Here is a 27,448-nt window from a genome sequence, read left to right on the forward strand (position 1 = left end):
TTTACTGGAGTCAAATAGAAGTAACGTTAAGGTAGTATAAATTCTCTGACTTGATGAGGTAAGTGTGGATTCATAATTTAGAAAAAACTAATTCACAACTATAGATAATTGGAATATTGCAAGAGCCTTGGTGGAGCAGTGGGCTAATGCCTCCTTAAGTAACACCAGCTGCCTGCAATTAGCGCAGGTTCGCATCCCACCAGGCTCAAGGTTGACTCAGCCTTCCATCCTTCCGAGGTAGGTAAAATGAGGACCCAGATTGTTGGGGGCAATTAAGCTGACTTTGTAATAATGCCGCTTGGGGTGTGTGTGAAAGCCCTAATAAGCAGGCATATACATAGAATGAAGGCTACTGCTAAGCTTGTAAGCCGCCCTGAGTCTTCGGAGAAGGGCGGGATATAAATGGAATTAAAATAATAAAAAAATGGTTAGTGCCAAACCCCCAAATTTCTGCCAGCAAGAAAATCTATGGCTTATATTTATTTATTTATCTGTCTGTTTACCTATCTCACTATTCTTGAGCTGTTTGAATGTGTAGGGAGCTGCTATCTAAATAAAAATTCAGTTTTAGGTGCCAAGAAGAGAAATTAACTGTTTTTCACAGCAACAATATAGATAAACCAAGATGGTTTTCTCCATTGCTCTATGGAATATCCACTTCTCCCTGTTATTCAACGTTTCTATAAAGAACTTTGCCTTCTAGTATGATGTTGATTCTCTTTCAATTGCTTTGCAGCACCTGAATACTGCAGGATCCAATCTGGGTAGGTCACCGGGACCAGAGGATTTGTCTTTCAAGCTTTCAGACACATGCTGGAGCCCATCTTCAGGAAACTTCTCTCTAGCCTGTAGTCTCTCTAGACCAGACAGAAGTTCCCTGAAAATGGGCTCTAGCACAAATCTGAAAGCACCTTGGAAGACAAAACCCTTTGGTCCCAGTGACCGACCCAGTTTGGATTCTGCAATATTATCCTGGGTCATGTATATTCACCTTCATTCATGAATTTCTACTATCTCCAAACTGTAGGAAATAAACTGTTTAAAAAGCAGGCCAATTGGCTACCTATGGACCTAGTAAAAAAGCATTATTTTTGTGGTTTTGCATATCCTTTAAAAAAATCTTTACATGGAGTTCAGATGGGATAGAACTCTCTTAATAAAGATTATCTCAAAAGAGACACCAGTTTCTTAATATCTGTTTGTTAACAATGGCCCATTAGCTACAAGGAGAAGTACTGACCTTTATTGAAAAGGGGCTTATGTTGAATTATTGAGTCATTAATTTTAAAATTAAGATTTTTGGTTTACTGAAGGCATTTGCCTTTTATATGTCATTTCTTGCAAGAATTATGAATCTCAAGAGTTACTAATGGTACTAAAACTTACTAAATATGTAAGTAAATATCTAGTGCATGTTTTGTAAGATCATAAGTTGTAATATGTAAAGCGGGGGTGGCTGGGGTCTGGGGATGCAAATTGATATTGGCCAAGAAACTGATAATTCTGGTTCCAGTGAAGAATTATTTGAGTATTTACTCCGATCAAGTGTCACTGAATTCATTGAGCTTATTCAAAAATAACTATTTCTGAATGTCTATGAATAAATATGCAGAAATCATCCTGCAAATCTGAAATTCTAATTATACAAATGAGGAAGCAAATTTCATTGAATTTAGTAAGAAATGTGTGAAAAAAAGTTTAAGGGTAAGTTATAATATCTGCATATGATTATCTAGTCAAAAAGGTCATTCTTGTTTTAGTTGACACATAGTGTAAATTCTGGTAAGTATACTAATACTTTGTCTTTTTGTGCCATCTTGTGGCTAATATAAAACATGCACATTTCAGTTTTAGAATGCACAACATTCTATCCGTGGAATGGGTGGAATTTATAAGTTTTAAAACAAAAATATTTTAGCTTAGATTTCAAAGCAAGGAAGTACAAACATGGCTTTTTTGAATCTTAAAGCTGGATCAGACTGAAAGCTCACCCAGCTCACAGTTTGTTTTACTGTGACCAATTAGATGCTTCTTACACTTACACTTAATGTTACTTCCAGAAATAGAACAATAATTTGTTTCCTTGATTGTTTTACGAACTGGGATTCCAAGAGGAGCTTCCAATTATTCTGGAAGTAGTTTATACTAGCTAGTGTAAATGTTATATTACAAGAATTTGCCTAAACGTCTTTGAAAGTCATCCAAGCAGCAGGTCATCTTGTAGTTGGAGGAGTCCTTGGGAGTCCTTGGTCAGGTGGGTCTGGTCATGCACTAAGCCTCACAGGAGCTCCCCCAACCCTGAGACACCACCTGCCCTGCTTAGAGATCTGCATCTCATCTGTGAGAACAGAGGTGGGGTTACTTGAGATGAACATGTTGCTTCACTTAATGACCCTCACGACTTGTAACTGTAAAGGGCAGAAACTATTATGTCCATGAGTCGAGAGCTATCTGCATTGAATTATTCATTTTTTATCCAAAATATTCTTAACATGGCCCTCCTGTATAATTCAAATGCATCATTTTGGGAGGTTGTTTAGCTTTTCTGCTGGTCCAACTTTTACAACTCTTTGTTATAGCTGGGAAAGTTATCACCTTGATAATACATGTTTTTGTGGTTAATGTGTTATCCTTGTACTTTAATTTTTTGTTTATATTTGTTAGTCCTTCCAAATAGCAGAAGTCTCCCTTTAACAGCTATCCTTGTAAATCAGGGGTGTTAAATTGCCGGCCCGTGGGCCGGATGCATCATACTGAAAACACGCCCGCCCCATTGCCAGCAATGGAAAAAAAAGTGGCGATACGTCGCGACATGTCACGTTGTGAGTTTGACACTCTTGTTGTTGTAAATGCTTGAATGTAGAAAAGTAAGGTCTGTTACTACTTCACTGTCTGCTTTTCCTATTTTAGGTGGGTTGTTACTGCTGCTTTTTAAATGATATTTTTATTGACATTTTAAATACAATAATACAAGATGATATAAACTAAAACTAGATTAAATAAAAGGTGAAAAAAAGATTAGGGAATACAGAAGGAAAAAAAACTAAGAAACCCACTTCCCATCCTCATCACAACAAATATAAACAATTTCACTATTTTTTCACTTCCTCTTTTGAATCCAACTGGCCCTTCTGGCAGTTCTTAGTTCTTCTGCACAGTTGAAGGCCAGATTGCAAAATCTTAACAGCAGTATCACATTAATATGTTGGTGTTGTTAAATAATCCAAACATTCTTTAGCACTGCCCTAAACCATGGTGCTCATTTTCAAGAAAAGTTTAAACTTTTAGTTTGGTAGATACATCTGGCTAACCTGGCTAATTAGGTTTGTTCCTGCTTGATACTTTGATGGGAGACGACTTAAGAATGTCAGGACTATACGCTAACCAAAAGTCCAAAAAACATCCTTAAAAAAGGCAGTGGCAAGACCCTTGTATTGTTGCTGTGAAAACTGCATGATTATTTCCGTGTAGTTAGCAAGAATTGAATTTGCCTATATGGGACATTTATTTTTATAAATAATAAAATATCCATATGCAGCTTACTTGTTTGAATAAGTATGTTAAATATGTTTTTATTGGAAATATATAGTGCTACTTCTCTTGATGACATAGTAAGATAAATTTTGAAAGTTTGGTTGATTTCATTCTCTGTCACTTAACAATTGTAATATTGCAGTGCCACCTTGTGGTACATTGCTGGCATTAACGATTTCTTCAGGCACAGTACATTGCTGGAATAATCATTTCAATAGAATAAATCTATATATGATACAATAGTCATACTTTAAATAAAATAGAAGAGCTAATAGGATTTTGCCTGGGAGGTTTGTGTGGAATTCTATAAATAAAAAATGTAGACTTTGCTAACCTGAGTGTTGGAGAAATAACAACAACAAAAGAAATAAAAAGCCGCCTTCCTGGTGGTGCTCTAAAAAGAAAAAAATATGAAGATGAATGTCCAGGAATTGGCATTTGTACTTATAGCAATAGCACTTAAACTTATATACCACTTCACGGTGCTTTACAGTCCTCTCTAAGAGGTTTACAGAATCAGCATATTGCCCTCAACAATCTGAGTCCTCATTTTATCGACCTCGAGAGGATGGAAGGCTGAGTCAACCTTGAGCCCGTAAGACTTGAACTGCCAAACTGCTGGCAGTCAGCAGTCAGCAGAAGTAGCCTGTGGTACTGCATTCTAACCACTGCGCCACCGCAACTTTATCCTGCCTTATTAACTTATGGTGTATTTATTTTCTAATACAATACCTGGGTTATGTTTCTAGCAAATTCAAGGTTGTAGCAGTACTTAAAGAAAAAGTCTAAGAACTGAATCAGTAAATGACCTCCTATTAGTTAATAAGGCAGAATAAAGTAAGATCGGTGTGTGTGTGTGTGTGTGTGTGTGTTTTTAGAAAAAGGAAATTATTCAACAGAAACAGCCTTGGTGGAGCAGTGGGCTAATGCCTCCTTAAGTAACACCAGCTGCCTGCAATTAGTGCAGGTTCGCATCCCACCAGGCTCAAGGTTGACTCAGCCTTCCATCCTTCCGAGGTAGGTAAAATGAGGACCCAGATTGTTGGGGGCAATAAGCTGACTTTGTAATAATGCTGCTTGAGGGTGTGTGAAAGCCCTAATAAGCAGGCATATACATAGAATGAAGGCTATTGCTAAGCACATTGATTTGTGCTTTAGATTGTAAGCCGCCCTGAGTCTTCGGAGAAGGGCGGGATATAAATGGGATTTAAAAAAAAACCAAAAAACATACAGTGAAAATAACTTTTCCATAAGGGGAAATATAGCGCATACTGTATTCTGCACCACTGAACTCATATGGTTTTGATATTCTGAAACAGTTTCTGAGTATTTGGTTTCTGAGCCACAAAGAAAAGGGAGTCAAGCTATTCTCCAAAGCACCCGAAGGCAGGACAAGAAGCAATGGATGGAAACTAATCAAGGAGAGAAGCAACCTAGAACTAAGGAGAAACTTCCTGACAGAACAATTAACCAGTGGAACAACCTGCCTTCAGAAGCTGTGAAGGCTCCAACACTGGAAGTTTTTAAGAAGAGACTGGACAGCCATTTGTCTGAAATGGTATAGGGTTTCCTACCTGAGCAGGGGGTTTGGACTAGATGATCTCCAAGGTCCCTTCCAACTTTACTATTATGATTATGTCCTTTAAGAAGACAAAGAATAAATTCAAAGAGTTTTGTGATCTACTGTTAGGAGAATTGAAAAAAAAATATTATGTTACTTGGATTCACTGGTTCATGAAGTCTGGTGTCCTCCTAGAGCAAGGACCCCAAATCCAGTGATTTTCAGTCCCATCAAGTCCAATAGATGTCACTTTCCATCCAGTGACATACAGGACCATCAAAACTAGTGACAATTATACCATCCTGATGATGCATGTGGAAACATACAACATCATTTATTTATTGTTAATGTTGAGGTTCCTTCCAAGATTTTGAAACCTATGTTCATATGATTATAACTGTTTTTGCAGTTTTATATGGTACTACCTGGTGCTTCTTCATTTAGGAGAGAAAAATCAGATGCACAGATACAGGACACCTGACTTTTTAATACTACTTACGTTATTTGCTCAGAGTTGCCTTGAATTGCAAGATGGGTGGCATATAAATTTGATAAATAAATAAAAAAAAAGATTGTGGGTATGCAGCTGATTGCAAACAATGAATCAACAACAATGAATCAACAACGTCTCTGTACATTCATTATTAAACTCTCTGCCTTTCTGGGTATGTAAGCTTTATAAATAAGTTAAATACAGTTATAGTAATTATAATATTCAAATTGTAAAAAGGCATAATTACATTTTGTTCAGCTTTGGTTGAACTTCATCTTGAGTACTCTGTCCAGTTCTGGATATTACACATTAAAAAGTATTCAGGAAAAATGGAATAGGTTTAGAGACGGCAATAAAGTTGTTCATGGGACTGGAAGCCAAGTCCTGTGAGAAAAGGTTGAAGAAGCTGAGTGTATTTGATTTTGAAAAATGGAAACAGAGGTGAGACAAAGGTACTTTTCAACCATCTGAAAGGATGTCACATAAAAGGTCAGAAACTCTTCTCTCTCATTCTAGAGTGCAGCTCACAGAATCATGCATTTAAATCACAGAAGCTTATAAAAACATTACTTAGTGGAAAGATCAGCTTGATGGTGGGACCACTTACCTAAGAGGTAGTGGTTTTCCATTACTGGATCTATTCAAGAGGAGGCATGAAAGCCTGGAATGTTTTAATGTAGATTCCTATACAATGATAGGTAAATGACTGTAAAGTAAAGGTAAAGTTTCACCCGCATATGCGTGCTAGTTGTTTCCGACTCTAGGGGCTGGTGCTCATCTCTGTTTCAAAGCCGAAGAGCCAGCGCTTGTCCGAGGACACGTCTGTGGTCATGTGGCTGGCATGACTAGACGCCAAAGGCGCACGGAACGCTGTTACCTTCCCACCGTAGTGGTCCCTATTTTTCTACTTGCATTTTTACATGCTTTTGAACTGCTAGATTGGCAGAAGCTGGGACGAGTAACAGGCGCTCACTCTGCTACGCGGCACTCGGGATTCGACCCGCCAAACTGCCGACCTTCTGATCGACAAGCTCAGCGTCCTAAGGTTGAAGTGTTGTGTTACATGAATCTTCTGAGTTTGATTTTTCATTTTCAGATACTTCACTAGCCATTTAGGCAACTTCTTCAGTGTTATGATCATAGCCTTTTATACTTAGGACAAAATAAAACCATCATGTTTAAACTAGTGACTAAAATAGCTGTGGGGCCTGATCTATCTTTTGATACCAGGTCTTATATCAATTTTTGCTCCAAAAGATGCATTAGGACTTATTTTCCTGTTAGGGCTTATATTTGGGGAAATATGGTACTAAATGTGTGTGTCTGGCTGATGATCTTAACTGGGGCTTATTTTGGGGGTGGGGCTTATATTACAAGTGTTGTGAAAAATGTTTATTTTCCTATTGGGTCTTATTTTGGGGAAAACACGTTAATATCATTTTGGGGAAGAACTAATAGCTAGAGCAACCTTCAGTAGAAAGCAGATGGAACACATTCCTAGGACCCTGCATAGCTTTTAGTCTAAAAGAAAAGTGTCCCTGTCAATTTTGAATAGTTATTTGGTCCCAAGTGACAGATGGGTTGTATTTGGAGGGTAAATAAAAGATTTCTCCCAAAGGAAATGAATTTAAATGTGCAAAGTAAAAGGCAATGTGGACATAACATGCACAATATAATTCCTGGGAGGAACTGAACATGAAACTAGTCACAGGTAAAAATTTGTCAATTGTCTTTTCACTGTATAACTGTTTATCTTGAATCACCTGGCCAGGTTTAATGAATTTTTCATCAAAATACTGTACCTGAGATTAATAAAGAATATGGTTCAAAAAAACAACAACATCTGCAAGCCAACGAAAATACAACACTTGGGGCAAATCTACTTTTCAGTTTTTGAGGTATTTATTTATGTGAAAAAACAGGACTTTTTTTGTATTGGCCTTAAACTGAAATAGTTAACAGTTCTGACCCTTGTATAGAGGGCACAGGATGCATAATGGAAGGCATATTAAAGAGGAGACAGTCTATGGATGCAAGGGGAAGCTATATTTGCTCAAATGCAAGGATAGCTTTCAGATCATCTGGGGCATAACAGAGCAGGTCTCCTTTCAGAAATACTCAGAAAGAGCATGGAATCTGGCAAGCTTCAAAGGAGATGGCCCTGAGCATGTTGTAGAATACCACATTGGGAACCCAGGAACTCTCAAAATCTGTGATTTTTATTAGAGCAAATGAAAAAAGCACAAACTTCATTTTGTGGTTGGCAGGGAAGATGCTGGAGATCCAAATATAGTTTTGGCAATTGGCAGTTAGCACCAGGCTAGTTGCCGAAGAGAAAAAAGCAGCATCAAACAGTTTGAATCAGGAGTAGTATAGGTTGAGGAGCAAGTGTGTAGTTATCTTTTGTCTCTCCCATCCTGTCTCCCTTTCACCTTACAGGAGTTATTCAACAATGCCCATAAGGGTAATATTTATTTTAATTATTTGTGTACAGTTATATTGTTGCTCCCAGACTGATCAACATTCAGGGGTCTATTTGGAAAACAGTTGCAGGATGCTTTGTTATCAGTGAAAAGTCAGCCAGTTCCTATTTCAGAAGAAAACAGTTAGAAAATAAATACCTATCCTGATATTCTTTGAGATGACTAGTTGTAGCTGGGAAATAGTTCAGTTGCCAGATTTCTTGCAACCTCAGCTTTCCTTTTCAAGACATCTTATTTAAGAATTTCTTTGTCAGGTTTCTTGTAAATTGCTGTAGTGGACAAACCAACAAAGACAATGGTGTTGGTACCTCTATTGTGGTCCATTAGTAGACAAACAATTCTTGCAACAATGATCTCAAGGGTGTTCAGCATCATCAGCCAGCCTGGCCTGAAGATTCTAAGAGCTATAATTCAGTGGGAGGGGATCAAGGCAGAGCACCCCATCCATTGCTGTTAGCAGTTGGCAGGGACATGAAAGGAGCCCCCAATTGGGCATCCCCTGGGCAACAGTGATGTCACTGGCTAATCCTTTCACCATGGAAGTGCCTTGATGCTTCTGACCCAGAAGTAATAATAACAGTTGACAGGTTATGGGAAGGAAAAGGCCTAGAATATGCAGAAAGTACCAGGTAGTGACAGATGAGGAAACAGGCTACCTTCCAAAGCACAAGAGGGAAGAAAAAAAAGTAACAGACTGAGAAATATTGGTGTTGCTTGATATGTTCTGACAGCTCTCCAACTATGAATAGATATAACACCATTGGCACATTGCCAACAATAGCTGGAATTCATTTTGAGCGTGTTTATTAAATGTTAGGTAAATGATGATTTTGAAATAGATGAAGAGGGAGAAAAATCTGGTTCACACCCATTATGTTTGAGTGGTTGAGAACTAGGTGTATTTGTTCAGCTAATTGTTATATTTTGTCTTTCCCATATTTGTTTAATTCTTATATTTTATATTAGAATTCTAAAGTTTCTGTTTGTGCAGAAATATTTATTTTTTTAAAAATTATATAGCTGGCCATCCTATCTAACAACTGGGTGTTCAAGAGTAGTAAAAAGGGGAAAAACAATAAAAAACATAAAAATCAACAAAAATATTTCTGAAACCTGAAATATAATCCATCCAGTCCACAAGATTTCCATGGCTGGTGATATTGTCTATACTGAATTAAGACATTTATATTTTATAGCCTGTAAATCTTTGTCATCTTCTCTGGAATAAAACCTGTGAACTGAGTCTATAGCACTATATTTTTCAACAACATATGTAGTGTTGCTATGTAGATTTTGTAACTACCAAAAGATTCATACTACTCAGATTTTAATGGATGCATTTTATGTTAACAAAATATATCTTTAGATATAAGAAATTAGGTATTGCATATGATTTTGATAGGCTTTCGGGACTTCCAATGAGATGGTGAGGCAGAAGGGTGCATGTAATCAGCTCCATGTGATAATTTTAAATTTTATTCCATAAATATTTGATAAGAGCTTTTTTTAATTGAAGCACATAGCATCATTATCAGCTGTGGTTTGACTGCAACAGCTAAGTTCACTGCAGAAGTGTGGCAGGCCGATAACAAAGAATGTAAACGAAACATGGAACTCTCAAGAGTCTTATCTCAAAAAACTTATTTTAGCTCTCTCAGCTATATTGCAGCCAGTTAGTAAAGCTGAGAGTACATGCTGCAGGTGAATGGAAGAATGAGTAAGAACAGAATGAGTAAGAGGGCTGTTGTTGTTGTTGTTGTTGTTGTTGTTATTATTATTATTATTATTATTATATAAAACTTTTATTCATAAAACATGAAACTCAGTCAACTGAACACTCAAATTAACTGGCACTAATGGTTGACACGGGTTGCTGCCAGCATCCTAGGTATCAACCAGGTATCTCCTTAAAATGTTCCGAGTAGCGCAGTTTTTTGTAGCTTTGCTGGAGTTATTGCAGGAAGCTGCAATTGATGTATTTTGCAAAGTTTTTGGACATAGTTCCCAGTGGCCCGATGACAATGGGTATCACTGTTAGATTTTTCATCCATAATTGCACAGTTTCGATGGCCAGGTCACAGTATTTCATAATTTTTTCCAGTTCTTTTTCTTCAGCTCTGGCTTCTCTTGGTACAGTGGTATCAATCAACTGTACGCTTCAGTTCTCTATGACTGCAATATCTGATGTGTTGTGTTCCAAATGGCGATCTGTCTGTATTCGGAAGTCCCACAAGATCTTCACCCTCTCATTCTCGACAACTTTTTCCACCCTATGTTCCCATGACTTTTCGGACACAGACAAGTCGTATTTTTTACACAATGCCAAGTGGATTAGTTTAGCAACTCGGTCATGTCTAGCTTTGTAATCAGTTTGCGTGATTTTGCTGCACTCACATCTTAAATTGTGAAACAGTTTCAACTTTGTCGTTGGAAAGTCGGCGATTTGGATTGTCAGTAGTATTATTATTACTATCATTATCATTATCATTATCGTCATCATCATCCATCATCATCATCATCATCATCATCATTAAAATGGTCCTCACAAGAGGTGATTATATTGATTAGGATTAGACCCAGAAACTAGAGTAGTAGGACACTATAAAGAAATGTAAGCCAAGCCAAATTACAGATTTTTTCCCTTCCAACAAGACCCTCACCTCATTAGATAATGGCTCAACTATTGCAGATGAAGGCCCTATAGTGTAGTCATCTCATGACTGGTCATTCGGGCCCCACAACCAGCTCTGTTTACAACAAAGCTGGTTGAAAATGAGTAAGTAGAACTGAGTTATGCTGAGTCTGGGACAGAACTGTAACCTGAGAAAGCATCTCTGATTGTTAGAAATTCTATTTTATTCAATAGAAATTATAGTAGAGGATGATTACATACTGTAGCCATACAGATCAAATAAAATGTACAGTGTACAGTCACCATGGGCCATGCTGCTTAACTGCTTCAACTGTCACAGGAAACAGGAAAAATGGAGACCACAACATTCCCAAATTCTGATTAATACTGAGGTATTGATCTTCTGAAGCTTGGAAAACCCAACCACAAATTATGATGTTCAGATCAAAATTCATTGTGAATTCCCAGATGACAGCTAAATCTCCTAGGTCTTTTTAGTTTATTTATAGCAAGAAGTTTCAGATGGAGCTAGTCAAGAACATCTAAATAGCATGGGCAAGTTGAAAAATTCTGCTTATCTTTACATGGAAACTGGCTGGGAAATTCTGACAGTTGAAGTCCACTTGTATTAAAACTGTCAAGGCTGAGAACACTATATGGAAGCATATCCTTTGTCTCTCAATAGAGCTTTCCATAAATAATTATTCCTTTGCACCTGGTACAGAAATTTGAACCTGTCCCTCTTACATCTTTTTTATTAGGGAACTGAAGTTTTTTTCTCACCTGTATGATAGCCAACTCCATTAATTATTGTGGATTTATTGTTGAATATATACAAACCTGAGTGCACTGTAAGCTGAAATCCTAGACACGCTTTTATTGTTTAATTATCTGTTTTTGCATTTTTATTTGTGTGCAGATGTTAATCATTGTTCAGTTTTCTAACCAAACTCCATGTGACCATTTAGATGTTTAACTTGCTGATCTTGGGTTCTATGTCTTTTTGTAGTTACACATACAAAATAGAACAAAACTTTGCATTTTTAATAATATTGAGCAGCCAGGAATTTCAAAAGGTTAGATCTGCCTAACAAGATTCACCTTTTGAAAATCCTTTTTCTATACAATTCATAAAAATAGTTCTCGAATTGTAGATATAGCCTAAACATTGTTGTCCTTCCTATAGTAGTTATGTATGCTCTTAATCTATATAAGATATACGTACTCATAAATAAATCTGCAGTTCTTTTTCTCATTATTGAAAGGGCAAAGGCAGCTATGAATTCAAATGGTTTTATTTTATTTTATTTTATTTTATTTTATTTTTATTATTATTTTATTATTATTTTATTTCATTTTATTTTATTATTTTATTTTATTTTATTATTTTATTTTATTTTATTTTATTTTATTTTATTATTTTATTTTATTTTATTTATTTTATTATTTTATTTTATTTTATTTTATTTTTTATTTTATTTTATTTTATTTTATTATTTTATTATTTTATTTTTTTTATTTTATTTTATTTTATTTTATTTTATTTTATTTATTTTATTCTATGTCTCATGAGTTCCCATTCGCAAGTAGCTATTTTACGGACTGCATTGTGGTACGACTTCATAGAAAAAGCTCTTATTTAGATATCTTCTAAATTAATAGTGTGTGGTTAGTCAAGGAATTCATTCTTAAATGGAGTTACAGTGAGTTTCAGTAGAACCAAGAAGAGTAGATCATTGGCAAATTATACCACAGTTCCACCTGTGACTATGCATAAATAGCCTTTTTTGTAACCTTGTTTGAATTTCTATTCTGCATTTCTTTTTCTGTAATTAGCACAATTTTCCTTGCCTTCCCATAAAAGCTTCCAATTACCATAAAGAAATTATAAACAGGAGAAACAAAGACCTATCAATGATCTGCATCTAATTACTCTTATTTTGCTTAGGCATTTATATTCCTGATATTCATATACATATTAGTGCTGCTATATACTTCCACACATCACTTTGAATATAAAACAGAGGTTTATTTGAAGCCTAGCGTTTATTAAAATTTCAGTGCATTTATTATACAGTTTCTATTTACAAAGCTGCATTTGTATTCTTTTAAGGTCAGATTTTCAAAAAGCATTTTTTCCTCAGTCCACAAATGACAAAACTGGCTCATCAAGAGTTTTTTCTATTGGATTTTCAAGTTTGTCTCTGCAACCATAATGGATAGAAATTTACTTTTCTCCTCAGAAACCTGGAACATTCATGAGAACTAACAGATTAAGAAAATCCTGGAAAATTTTATTATTTGCCTCAGGTCTTACTCAATATATTGAACAATGTTCAAGTGTCCTCCAAAGCTGAATATTTTCAAAGAGAAACTAGTTGTTGTTGTTAGTTGCGAAGTCGTGTCTGACTTATTGTGACCCCATGGACAATGTTCCTCCAGGCCTTCCTGTCCTCTACCATCTTCTGGAGTCCATTTAGGCTCACGCCTATTGCTTCAGTGAATCCATCCACCCACCTCATTCTCTGTCATCTCCTTCTTCTCTTGCCCTCAACCTTTCCCAGCATTAGGCTCTTCTCCAGTGAGTCCTTCCTTCTCATTAGGTGGCCAGAGTATTTGAGTTTCAACTTCAGGATCTGGCCTTCTAAAGAGCAGTCAGGGTTGATCTCCTCTAGGACTGACCAGTTTGATTGCCTTGCAGGCCAAGGGACTCACAGAAGTCTGCTCCAGCACCATATTTCAAAGGCCTCAATTCTTTGGCGAAGAGAAACTAGCTGCAACCTTAAATGTTTTCACTGCATTGTGAGTGCCATATGCCACTCTGGTTTGTGATATTTATTTGTTACATTTTATGCCATTTCTATAGTACTACAAAAATGCCATGAATCATTCTGGAGCTGAGTATTTTGACTGTCTGTTGGCATTCTGGTGATCATTCAGAAGTCAATATGGTTTTAGGATTCAGAGTCAATAGGATCAAACCAAAGTGAAATTTTGCCTCTCCCCAATAAAAATAAGAATCTTAATTGTCTTAACAGTAGAAATATAATTGTAATGTAAACATTGTAGTAGAAATACAGATAAGAGTAATTAACAATACAATGATAAATCCACACATCTTGCTAAAGTACAGACAATATGGCTAAATAACCATTCCTACACAGGTACTTCTTATACTGTATGTGCAAAGGGGGAAAAATGATCCACACCTTTCTTTTTACCAGCCAATGTTCCACAGCAGATTGAAATTTGATGGGTGAATAGATAAATGAATGAATGTTCAGAATGATATATATTGATTTCCTAGTTAAGAGTTAGGGATCTCCCCCCTCCCCCCACCTAAAGATTCAGAACTTGAGAATTCTGATTTATCTATAATTTTTTGCTTTCCAGTTAGAGAAACTGGAAACTGCCTTCTAATCTATGGATTGCAACAATGCAAGTGACAGGGAGAACCATTTGACTGGTTTTGCTCTCTATTGGGCATAGTTTGCAAGCCTACAAGTAGAAGGTGAAGAGTACTCAGTTCCTGACCAATAAAAGTTATAAATGTCTAAAATGCATCAAGATATTATTCATAAATATCTGTGCCATGTCTAATTTGGCCCCCAGATCATCTGCTTGGCATTTCTCTTCCTTTTCTACATTACTTGTTATTCAGCACCCATCCCTCCTGCGTTCTTTGAAATAATTTATATTTTCTAGTACAGTGGCCAATGTAAAGTCTCTTGGATCAAAGTAAATGCATTCTCTAAGCCAATTTATTTTTTATGCTTGTCGTTTAGTAATAGTATATGCTAGATTCCATACCATATAGAATGTGGATAAATGGAGGAAATATTTGACTTTATAATGTTTCTACATTCCAGTTTATTTCCCTTCCTTACCCCTTGATGCTTCATTTAATACATATATCAACTGCTTTAGGTTAAGCCCTTGGGTTTGCAAGTAAATTACTGTAAATCACAAATAATTGGTATTCACCACTCCAATAGCAATTTCACACTGTGGTTAAACCCTATTACATTCCCCCCCACACCCCTAAGGATTTCAAGTATCTTGGAATATTTATGCCATGCAAACTATTTTAAAGTAACTCATTTTCTGAATGTTAAGTATTGTGGCATTCTGTGATTTCCCCCCCACTTAATATTTCCCATGAGATTTGAAAACGCTGAAATTCCTCTGAGTTTTTAAAAAGATAGATTTTAATTAACTGTCCAAAGAGAGGTTTATAGCATAGACTGTTTAGACTCAAGTGGTGTTAATATATTTCCTAAAAAACACCAGCTATGAAATCTTTGTAACAGTTTCAGTGAAGATGTGTTTTTCTATGTAATTTTTATTTAACAATGTTTTTTTTAACAAATCATTTAAATTTTCCTTTGTTGTTTTAATTTTTTGATTCATAACATTTATACATTACGTATATATTCATGATAATCCATTTGGATATGTTTCTGTTCAAAAAGTGAGATAAGGATATAAAAATCTACATGTTTCTGGAAAAAGCTAAATGACACAACTGTCCTATAAAGCTGCTTTTAGATGAGAAAGAACTGCACTTGATATTTTTGTGGTCCAATCTTAATTATTTGAGTGTCTGTCTGTCTGTCTGTCTGTCTGTCTGTCTGTCTGTCTGTCTGTTTGTCTGTCTGTCTATTTTCTGTTGATGAATAATAGCCTGGACAAGTAGGTTGCTTTTGTGCAATCTACCTGTGCAATAAAGTAAGTGTCTGTTGGAAGAAACCCTCTGAAAATGGTAATTATGTAGTTATATCAAATAGATTAAAGAAAATAGAAGTGGGAAAATTAAGATCTGCTAGAATCGATTACGGGTGTCTGCAGTTTCTTCTTTATTTAATTGCTGTAACTCCCTCTGCTTCCCAGCCATCTTGCTACCAGTATATTGAAACATGTCTCATGATGCCATGACACAAGCTCCACCCTCTCACTTTCACTAAAGCAACCAAATCACTTTGAAAATAAAAAATAATGTTATTAGCATTTAATCAATAAACACTCTCTCTCTCTCTCTCTCTCTCTCTCTCTCTCTCTCTCTCTCTCTCTCTCTCTCTCTCTCTCTCTCTCTCTCTCTCTCTCTCTCTCTCTGTGTGTGTGTGTGTATGTAATCTAGCAAAGGTTTGGCACTTAGCTGAGCAGCCTTGAGAAAAGGCAGAATTAGAACTTATATACCTTTAGTGTGCTACGTTGCAAAGACAACAAAGAAGGCAGACACAATTGAAATTACAGAGTCCATATTGTTATTTATCTCTTCCTACTAGGGCAGCTAGCAATACTGTCTTTGAAATATGGTTGGTAAATATGCACTATTTGGTTTTGTCGGCTACAGGTTCCTGATTGATTCTTCTCTCCACTCAGGGTCATTTCACCTTGCTGTGAATGTTTTTTTTTTTTTTACAAGGGCATGTAAAGCAGTTCTGATGTATGGTGGAAGGGGGCATGTGGTAGTGAATGCAACTGACACGTGTATTGGGGAGGGAGTACTGTTTACCGCCACACATGCATATACTTAAATGGCAGACTTCTTTGTCATGATATTGCAATGAGTATTACTCTTGTCTTACAGATGCCAATGTGCCCTTGCCCAAATTCTGGAAATTATAATAAATATTGGTGCTAAGACTCTTTAGATGTTTAAACTCTTTTGATTTTCTTAAAGATTATTTAGTATATATTCAGCTTTCAAGAGTATTAACATTTTAACAACCTTTATCATTCTTGCCTCGATATGAAAAAGAAAAAGAAGGTTTGTTCTGGTTTCAAAGTTATTGATATTCTGAAGATGCTCAAACCATTTTTTTTGCTTCTGTGATTTCTTACAGCATTTATTATGACTGCAATTAAAATTTGCATGATTTAAAAAATCACTGCAACTCAGTTTTGGTGACTTGGCAGTACCGGGGTAGCCTTATCCCTGTTTCTTTCCTGGATTTCAATCTTTCAATTTGAGAGCAGTTTTAAAAGAATAGGACAAATTCTTGTTGAATGTACATTCAAAAATACTATCTGTCCTTCTAATTTCAAGTATTGAAATATTGGCACAATTATTGACACAAGGGACAAATATTGGCACAATTACTTAATGTATTGTTACTCATCATTGGGTTATATGCAATCAAACAATTTTTTAGTTCACTGGATCCAGATGTGTGGGGAAAAAAAAACCTTGGCCCACCCTTTGCATATTAAAAGACATATTGAACATGCTTTGAAAAGACTAGCTTAAACCAGCTGGATTTATTTTTCATTCTGTCTATGGATCTTGGACTTCCAATATCCAATTCAATAAAGTCAACAATAATACTTCAAAAGTATCCCTATCTAAGGAACAGAGATTCAAGGTGTCATCAAGAGCAGGAGATAATCTTGTAGCATAGCAGGTGAAAAGAGAACACTTTCTGTGAAGCTTTATACAGTGTAAAAATACTGGAAAGTTGCCTGGGTTCCTCTGGAACCATAAAATGTACAGTTGTACTTTGCACAGATAATCAAAGTTATCCACAAACATTACTAAGTACAGTTACAACAAATGTTAGGTTTTTTTTCATGAAAATAATCAGAATGCAAGACCATTCACTGGTGATATACAATACCTACTGGCATATCAAAAACAGTTGCTGGAACTGGGTATGCCTAGTTTAATGAAAAGAAGGACTAGGACTGACATGATAGCAGTGTTCCAATATCTTAGAAGTTTCCACAAAGAAGAGGGAGTCAAGCTATTCTCCAAAGCACCTGAAGGCAGGGCAAGAAGTAATGAATAGAAATTAATCAAAGAGAGAAGTGACCTAGAACCAAGGAGAAATTTCCCGACTATTAGAACAATTAACCAGTGGAACAACTTGCCTCCAGAAGTTGTGAATGCTTCAACACTGGACGTTTTTAAGAAGATATCGGACAGCCATTTGTCTGAAATGGTATTTGTCTGAAATGGTACAAGGTTTCCCGCCTGAGCAGGAGGTTGTACTAGAAGACCTCCAAGGTTCCTTCCAACTCTGTTATTTTGTTCTATTAAAACAATATGTTCATTCAAGGTTGTTGTTGTTGTTGTTAGTTGCGAAGTCGTGTCCAACCCATCGCGACCCTATGGACAATGTTCCTCCAGGCCTTCCTGTCCTCTACCATCTTCTGGAGTTCATTTAAGCTCATGCCTACTGCTTCAGTGACTCCATCCAGCCACCTCATTCTCTGTCGTCCCCTTCTTCTATTGCCCTCAATCTTTCCCAGCATTAGGCTCTTCTCCAGTGAGTCCTTCCTTCTCATTAGGTGGCCAAAGTATTTGAGTTTCAGCTTCAGGATCTGGCCTTCTAAAGAGCAGTCAGGGTTGATCTCCTCTAGGACTGACCGGTTTGATCGCCTTGCAGTCCAAGGAACTCGCAGGAGTCTTCTCCAGCACCATAGTTCAAAGGCTTCAATTCTTTGGCGCTCAGCCTTTCTTATGGTCCAGCTTTCACTGCCATACATTGCAACTGGGAAGACCATAGCCTTGACTATACGGACTTTTGTTGACAGGGTGATGTCTCTGCTTTTTAGTGTGCTGTCTAGATTTGTCATGGCTTTCCTCCCGAGGAGCAAGCGTCTTTTAATTTCTTGGCTACAGTCCCCATCTGCAGTGATCTTGGAGCCCAGGAAAATAAAATCTGTCACTACCTCCATTTCTTCCCCATCTATTTGCCAGGAATTGAGAGGGCCAGATGCCATGATCTTGGTTTTCTTAATGTTTAGTTTCAACCCAAGTTTTGCACTCTCCTTCACCCGCAACAAGAGGCTCTTTAGTTCTTCTTCACTTTCTGCCATTAGAGTGGTATCATCTGCATATCTTAGGTTGTTGATGTTTCTTCCGGCAATCTTAATTCCAACTAAAAAGCCCGGGATAGATGCATAAATATCACAACAGTGCTACAGTATTTCCATTGATATTATACTCTATATTCTGCTCTATATTATAATATATTCTAATAAGTATATTATTCAATATTATACTTATGATTTTCTATTCCTTGATAAGAACTGGAAATGCAAAATCTAAGAAGTTTATTTTAAGGAATCTTAACGCGGTGGCTCAGTGGGTTAGGACGCTGAGCTTGTCGATCGGAAGGTCGGCAGTTTGGCGGGTCGAATCCCGAGTGCCGCGTAGCAGAGTGAGCGCCTGTTACTCGTCCCAGCTTCTGCCAACCTAGCAGTTCGAAAGCACGTAAAAATGCAAGTAGAAAAATAGGGACCGCTACGGTGGGAAGGTAACAGCGTTCTGTGCGCCTTTGGTGTCTAGTCATGCCGGCCACATGACCACGGAGACGTCCTCGGACAAGCGCTGGCTCTTCGGCTTTGAAACGGAGATGAGCACCGCCCCCTAGAGTCGGAAACGACTAGCATAAATGTGCGGGGGAACCTTTACCTTTACCCTTAACACCTCAACTACTTTTGAAAATTAGGATCATATCTGACTTTTGAAAAGAAATGGCAGACTGAAGGCAGCTCTGTGAAAAGCAGTGATTGAGAAACTGGCGACTAGACTGTTTCTTTGATAATTCCACTCTGCACAAAGAGAGGACCTGAGATTATCCACAAGTGCTCCAGATAGCCGCTGCTTTCAAGATACCATAGCAGTTTCTGGCGGGTGTAGAGTTCTGGGAAATGATTTAGGGGCCATTTAAATCAGGGAAGACAATCTACACAGAGCTTGGATGTAGCAATTGACTGGATGAGAACCAACATGCTCAAGACATAAATCCTCTATGAAGGATGTGTGGAATAAGTTTTATATAGCCTAGAAACCACATAAAGGGCTGATTTCTACACCTACAAAATATGCTTGAGCATGGCTGTATCTTTCAGTAGTTAAAGGAAGTAAGATGTCCAATATAGTTAACTGAGATAATAATGTATTTAAATAATCTCCTTGGTTTATGTAATGGTAAAAGGTAAAGGTAAAGGTTCCCCCGCACACGCGTGCTGGTCGTTTCCGACTCTAGGGGCCGGTGCTCATCTCCATTTCAAAGCCGAAGAGCCAGCGCTTGTCCGAGGACGTCTCCGTGGTCATGTGGCCGGAATGACTAGATGCCAAAGGCGCACGGAACACTGTTACCTTCCCACCATAGTGGTTCTTATTTTTCTACTTGCATTTTTACGTGCTTTTGAACTGCTAGGTTGGCAGAAGCTGGGACAAGTAACACGCTCACTCTGTTACACGGCACTTGGGATTCGACCCGCCAAACTGCCGACCTTCTGATCGACAAGCTCAGCATCCTAACCCACTGAGCCACCGCGTCCCTTTATGTAATGGTAGTGATAATTAATTTTCTAGAGGAAGTATAACTATATAATATAATTTTTAAAACTATTACACACTGAAGTTGAAAATGCTTTTTTCCAAGGGTAGAATTATGGAATTTGGATTGAATCATGCTTACATGTACTTCAATGTCACTTGCTTCAAAGATCAGGCTGTAAACCAATATTCACATTTTAAGATTACAATATGAAATGTGACAGAAAATTACAATAATAGTTATGTTTCCAGATGAGAACTACGTTGATCTGATCTAACAGTCCATAAAAGGATATTGAAAACATTTCTTAAAATAATTTTATTTAACAAAATGTCTTGAATATTCAGTTACTGGATTGAGAAATATGGGGTGGGTTTTTTTGATCCATGAAATAAGATTTTGGTTTAACTATTAAATATGCTAACCCTTACTTTTATATTAAACAACATATCTTTGTTTCAGGATGTAGTTCCTAAAACCCATGTAAATAATTTAATCACATGGCTCTTTACATAGATTTACTTCATCTAGCAGCTAATTGAAAAGCATTTGTGGACCCCACTTTGGCAAAGGATGAATTGTTTCCTTCCTTGTAATGATTTACATGCTGATGTTGTGGTTGTGACAGCTGAAGGTTACTCTTATTAATTGTTTTTTAAAGGGTTATAAAAACATATAATATTACTATCCAGTTTTCAATTTATAGATGCATTTTTCCAAATAGTTAATAATCTTACTAGCTTACCACCAGATAATCAGTAGCACAGCAAGGAATATATGAATTTTATGACATTGCTGGATTTCTCTCTGTCTTGGGAGCTTCAGAATGGATGCACATGATAATGCATGCATTGCCACACTATGATTAATGGGGTGAGGTAAAGAAAGCCAAAAAATCTTTTCATTTCTTCAAACTGCAGCCAATGTATGATGCTAGACGTAAAATCATTGATTTTGTTGCCAAATTCTCAGGATCACATTATGATTTATTCAGATTCAATCGGGGCTAGGTCAGCCTTTTGAAAATGGTCATGTTCAAGGAGATTTGCTAATAATCTTTATAAGTATAATCTAGTGTTTTGAAATAAGGTTTTTGTCTCCTTTCAAGAAATACTAACTTTAATATGTAAATTATGAATCTGGTGTGTTAAAAAAAGGAGCAAGTCATAGTTTGTAGCTACTACACAGCAATCAATAAACCATGGTTAGAAATTGGATTTATTAGCCAAGCATTCTGGCACAAGCCAAGCGTGATCCTTGAAGTAGCACTCATTGCATAGAATATTAAAATTGGAATTTAGTGTGGAATCTGCTAAAGCATTTCAAACAGATGGTCTTCCAGCCTGTCTGCCATGTTCTATGAAGTGGGAAATATACCACTTCAAAAGCAATGTTCTTCTAGTTTCTGACATGCTGTGGTTAAAAAAAATGTTTTGTGCAGCTTTTCCCAAATCAAATACAAATTTGTGCACCACAATATGGATGTAAAAGGAAATTATTCATACATGTTAAAATGTTTACAAATTTCTTACCTAAAGTATAGAAATCAGAACCTTTAATAGCATGTCATATACACTTACAGATTATAATACAGACTTGCTGATCACTATGTACTGAATTAATCCCAGTTTAACAGAATTATATTTATCAGGAAATATTTGCTTATTAAAGAAGCTATTATAATTTATTTATGAAAGTCCATAGGTTTTATAATTGTCAGAATCCATTTATATCACATTCATAAATGTATGTTTAAAACATTGTCGTCCCCCCCCCGGATTCTGCCATCTCCCGAGGAAGGAGGAGCGGATGTGGATTCAGCCTGCCTTAGGTTATTTCAAAGACCAAGGGAAACCTTTTGAACTGGGGGAACAAAGGGGAGGGTTAGGGAAGAAGGCATCTGGCCTGTGTCTCCATTTGAATCTGTAAAGGAAGAAGGCAATAACCATTAAAGATCTGAAGTTCCCTTTTTCCCACGAAAGGGATGACACGAAGTAAATGATGGGGGGCTGACCAAATGGGGTTGAGGGAGGGGGGATTGAACCGGGAACTCTTTATAAAGTTTCAATCTGTAAAACAATACCAGGTCCTGTCTTGTATTTCCACAACCAAGCATGTCCTAGTAAAAATTCCTTTTGGACTAGAACTGACTCCAAGAGTTTTTGTTTTCCTAAGATGTGGATTCGGGTGGGTCCTGACAATAATTTTATTGCTAAGCACATTGTGCTTTAGATTGTAAGCCGCCCTGAGTCTTCGGAGAAGGGCGGGATATAAATGTGATTAAAATAAATAAATAAATAAATAAAATCTGCAAACCTTGGCATTTGTCTATTTAAATTTTGTCAAGATCTAGTAATCTGCCATCTTGTTTCAGCTCCTCCCACACATAAGCATTTCCAAATGCTCAACATATAACTGTTTTTTCAGTTTGTTTTTTTATAGATTAAACTAAACCCACACTCTCAGAGTGTCCTAGATGCCGTTAATATTCTTCCAGTATTAATCAATTTTGCAAGATCATTTGGAGATCTAAAAGACACTATCCAGAGAAAGATTGACAGAACCTGGCCTTTAAAATTTTTCAGCAACAACAAACATGGTTACTATATCACTCAACTATTGTTGATTCTTCAGCATTTTTTTTTATATTTTGCACAGTAGTTAAGGCACCAGACTAGAAATCAGGAGAATGTGAGTTTTAGTCCTAACACAGGCATGAAAGCTGGCTGGCCTATTTTGAGCTAATCACTGTCTCTCAGCCCAACTCATCACTCAGGATTGTGAGGAAAGTTGGAAGAAGGAGTATTTGGTATGTTTGCTGACTTGAGTTATTTATAAAAATAATAAAGGAGGGATAAAAAATATTTATTTCTGATCTAATACAATATTATTAATTCCAAAAGAGGTGCCACAGTTAGCTATTCATCTAATATCAAATATAGGCCAGGCTTTAAGTTCCTTTTCTGGGAACTTAGAAGATGGACACACAAAACATTTATAAATCTAATTAGAGGACTTGTATCAGCAGAACCAGTATGTTATGATTCTAATAGGCTTTAGCTTTTTGACTGCATTGAACTGAACCTCCTAGGAATTGACTTCTTATCTCATTATCATACTGGACGATGTGCTTCAAAAGGCATTAGACTCTTCTTTTGTGAAGCAGTGACAATGAAGCTAGATCAGATAAAACATCATTCAAAACTTCTGGTGCTAGCTTAAACTCAAAACTGTTTCACTCTTTAAAGCAACATTCAGCAATTGGGTCAATTTTCTTTTGTTCTGGAAAATATTCTAACAGACAATCATAGTTTCAAACAGCAGCCCAAAGAGCAAAATTTCTTGACAACCCACATACTTCATTCCGTGGTCTGAATGTCACAGTATCAACAATTTGCTTAAATTTCTTTTTATATATCTCTTTCATAAACATAGATCTATAGAACATTGAGAAGACAGTGAGAGAGGTTAACTGAACTCACACATAGTAAAAGATTTCAGACAGTCTTAGAAGTTCTCAACAACAAATACAGTAAGTTTTTAATACCTTATGATTGTTAATGATAATGTCTTGATCACATTTTTCACATATAACTTTCAGCATCTAACCAACCTGTTTTTACCTCCATTTCCTCTGGCTTCATATGAATGTAAATCCTACACTCTAGCCACCCTAGGCATCTGTTGGAGAGAACTGCAGCTCATCAAAACGTATGCTTTTTAATATAATATGTTAGTTGGGTTAGTTGAAAGATGCTACAAAGTCTTTCTGAGTTTTTTTGCCATCATAGATTAACAAGGTTCTCCTCCTACAATTTGAGCATAAAAACTTGCCGTTTAATATTTTGGTGAAGAATCTTACCTAGTATAGACATAAAGTTGCCAGTTTGTAATTTCCCAGGTCATTCTTCTTCCCTTGAACTTTTGTTCTCTTTCAGTCTTCTGGGACTTTGCTATTTTCTAGCAGTTCTTAGTACTTAGCTGTTTTGTGATCACTTCTACTAGTTTCTATCACACCCTAGGACAGGGGTGTCAAACTCAATTTCATTGAGGGCCGCATCAGCATTGCGGTTGCCCTCAAGGGGCCGGGTGGGTATGGCCAGGGTGAGCGTGGCCTACTGGGTGGGCATGGGCAGCTCTACATCATTCGCATCAAGGGTGCCTATGGGGGCCTGGGCAGGAGTGGGACAGATCTGAGGGTCTCTGGCAGAAGGAGGGTCTCTGGGCCAGGGCCAAGGCAGTGGGGGCCGTTCCCTCACTGTTTCCAGGATGGCTTCGTGGGCCACATGAAACCACTTCGCGGGCCGGATCTGGCACCCGGGCCTTGCGTTTGACATGTCTGCCCTAGGATATAATTCATCTAGTCCTGAATTTATTAGGAGTTGTGCATTCTTTTAACTCATCTTGTCTGTCAGGATCTGCACCTCGCTGCTTTTAGTAGTGGCATCAAAATTTCCAGCTGGGCATTTGCTTTCTTTCTGAGAGAAGTTAGATATAAGATATCAGCTAAGATGCACTACAGTTTCTCAATGTATCATCACCAATTGATCCCTTTCTCAGCATTTCATAAAGTTCTGTGCACACCCACATTGCTATTTTTAGATTTTTCTAGCAGTAATTATTTGAATTTTTTTTCATCTTTTCTGGACACCTTTTTTCTTCAGGCTCTAAAAGCATTGGATATGACCTGTCTAAACTAACCAAAATCTGTTGTTATGAAATCCAATAAGCATCTTCTTTGGTATCCTTTCTCTATTTGATATAATGAACTCAAGAAAGCATGGTCACTTTCTTCCAAGTGTCTAGTCATTTTTTTATTTCTTCAATCAATTCTTTCTTTTTAGGAAAAAGGTCCAGGATAGTAGATTTCTTCTTTTACTCTCTGACAAATGAAGTTTTCAGCAAGAAAGTACAGGAGTTTGTGGGATCTCTGATTCATGTTTCTACTGGTTTTCTGTTTGAAGTTTGGACAGTGAATGCAGAAAAACCTCATTCATATCTTCTGCCCACCCAGGGAGACTATAATAAACTCATTGTTATATTTCCTTTTATTTCTCCTGCCCAAACATTCTCAAAGCATTTACAGGTAGTCCTTGACTTACAACTATTTGTTTAATTACTGTTCAAAGTTACAATGGCAGTAAAAAAGTGACTTATGATCATTTTTCATACTTATGACTGCTGTAGCATCTTCATAGTCATATGATCAAAATTTGGATACTTGGCAACTGGTTCATATTTATGATGGTTGCAGTGTTCCGAGGTTATGTGACCTTCTGATAAGCAAAGTCAATGAGGACGCCAGATTCAATTAACAACCATAGTACTACCTTAACAACTGCAGCCATTCATTTAACAACTGTGGCAAGAAAGGTTGTAAAAATGGGGAAAAACTCACTTATCAAATGTCTTGCTTAGCAACATAATTTTTAGGCTCAATTATAATCTTAAGTCAAGGACTCACTGTACCTACTCCAATTTGTTTCTGTGATGTCTGTGACATCACATTTGCTCTCCCATGTTAAGAAATCAAGTTCTTCCTGTGGGTTTCCTGTACTTTTACACTAGTGTAAAAACATCTGAGATGTAAACAATGTCCTTCTGGCTTTATTTCTTGTAAATTTGTACCAGTCTCTTGAGTTCTTCTAGCCTTACATTTCACCATTAATTCCTGTGGTTTTGGCTCCAGCTGTGGATATACAATCCACTCTAAAAGTGTGTTTTTATCACACTTCCCTTTTGCCTCTGGAGGAGATTGACAAGGCAACAATCAAATGCACCCTTTCTAGCTGTGTGAGATATAGCCTACCTCTTGGCAGAAGCCCTTCATGTAATTAGCTCAGTCCAACATTGAGGAACCAAAGCTTTCTTGGATTGCCATTTAGGTGGTCAGTTGCTCACTTCCAAAACTCCTTTTCTCTACTTTTTAATATGCCATTATTTTAAAATATTCTAGATTATTTTGGAGAGTAAATGCTCTCAGTGAATTGATAATTCTTTTAGTGATCTGTGCTTAGCTCTACAAAACATAAAACATTATAAAAATCTTATCACTCATCTAAAATGAGTACTTTGATATTCCCGATGAATTTTACTTTATTAGCATGTTTTATATTATTTCAGATATTTATGTATAAATTTGTGCAAAATAGGGAGGCACATTGTTTGAACTTTGTTGCTGGTATAAAAATATTTCATTAACCTTTAAAGTTAATGTCAGCATGATTTTACTACATTCTGCTAATCTCCTGGTACCAAGCAAAAGTTTTTAAAATTGTTTTATAATAGTTAACTGACTTACAATTTGTTTCAGTTTATGTATCTTTAAGCCAGCTGTCCTATTCTACCTCTCTCAACACCAGCTACACGTCTGCTTAATTTTCCATGATCAAAACATAATATTTTAGATTGAAAGATCTGTGATTATTTGGATGTGTTGTTGAGAAGCACAGAAAAGTACAAATCTAGCAAATCCCATATATTCTACCTACTCAGACATGTCTGGCCTAGGGAAGGAAACAAATATGGCCTCTTCCTACTTCCTTCCTATCATTTGCAAGAGTCAGTTTCCTAGGAAGTAAAGATGAGGAATTCTAGGAAAACATGGCTGGAATGAGGAAATTCAGGGAAGTATGGCTATTTTGTATTCTATCACTATCACTATTCAAGCAAGCCAAAATTTAGGAAGAGAAGTTCATTGTTGTTCTTATTATATTCTCTCTCTCTCTCTCTCTCTCTCTCTCTCTCTCTCTCTCTCTCTCTCTCTCTCTCTCTCTCTCTCTCTCTCTCTCTCTCTCTCTCTCTCTCTCTCTCTCTCTCTCTCTCTCTCCTTCCCTCTCTCTGTCTCTCTGAAGCAAGTCATAAAATTAATAAAAAGAGAAAAGAAAAAGAGTATGCAGTGGACTAAAAAAGAGAGAAACGTAAGGAGCAGATAGGAAAAAATTTCTAGAACAAGTACCAAATATAACCATAAGAAACATGGACTTTGACAAAAATTAATAGCACTTGTATAAGGATATTGCATGTTTTGAATGGTTGCATAAATGGGACATGGTAACCAGTGGCCTGAAAAACAAGACTCATGGGAAACAATAAACAAGTGGTGGAGATAAAGTACTGAGGAAATGAGGAATCATAGAGAAGTCAGCACTGGGCAAGATAAGGAAAAATAACAACAACAACAACGTAAATCCAAAGTAGGTCTGTTCCTGCTGCAGCCCTTCTTGGAATAGTGCCACCATTCCAGTCCCACGCTTGTGTGTGCCATGGGAGCAAGTGAATCTTTCTTGCCTGGCTTGTACAGGCAATTTTGCAATGCTGGAAAAAGGGCAAAAAGAGTGATCCAAATGCTATGGATGTAGCATAGCAGCAGTAGCATCCAGTGTATCCTCAGCTGCAGAAGAATAAATAAATTAATCTCTGTGTGCTCACTCAGTTAATGGAAAAGGTTGT

General features: G+C 36.9%; 1 long non-coding RNA gene across 1 annotated transcript; it reads left to right on the forward strand.

Annotated features, from left to right (window-relative positions):
• Nucleotides 1–9,762: 9,762 nt before the first annotated feature.
• LOC308661492 lies at nt 9,763–27,239 on the forward strand. Its single transcript, XR_014024957.1, has 3 exons — nt 9,763–9,803; nt 23,432–23,528; nt 26,851–27,239. It is a non-coding gene; the product is annotated as an uncharacterized lncRNA (long non-coding RNA).
• The last annotated feature ends 209 nt before the right edge of the window (nt 27,240–27,448 follow it).

This window comes from Vipera berus (genome assembly GCF_964194415.1).
Source record: "Vipera berus genome assembly, chromosome: 2".
Lineage (NCBI taxonomy): Eukaryota > Metazoa > Chordata > Lepidosauria > Squamata > Viperidae > Vipera > Vipera berus.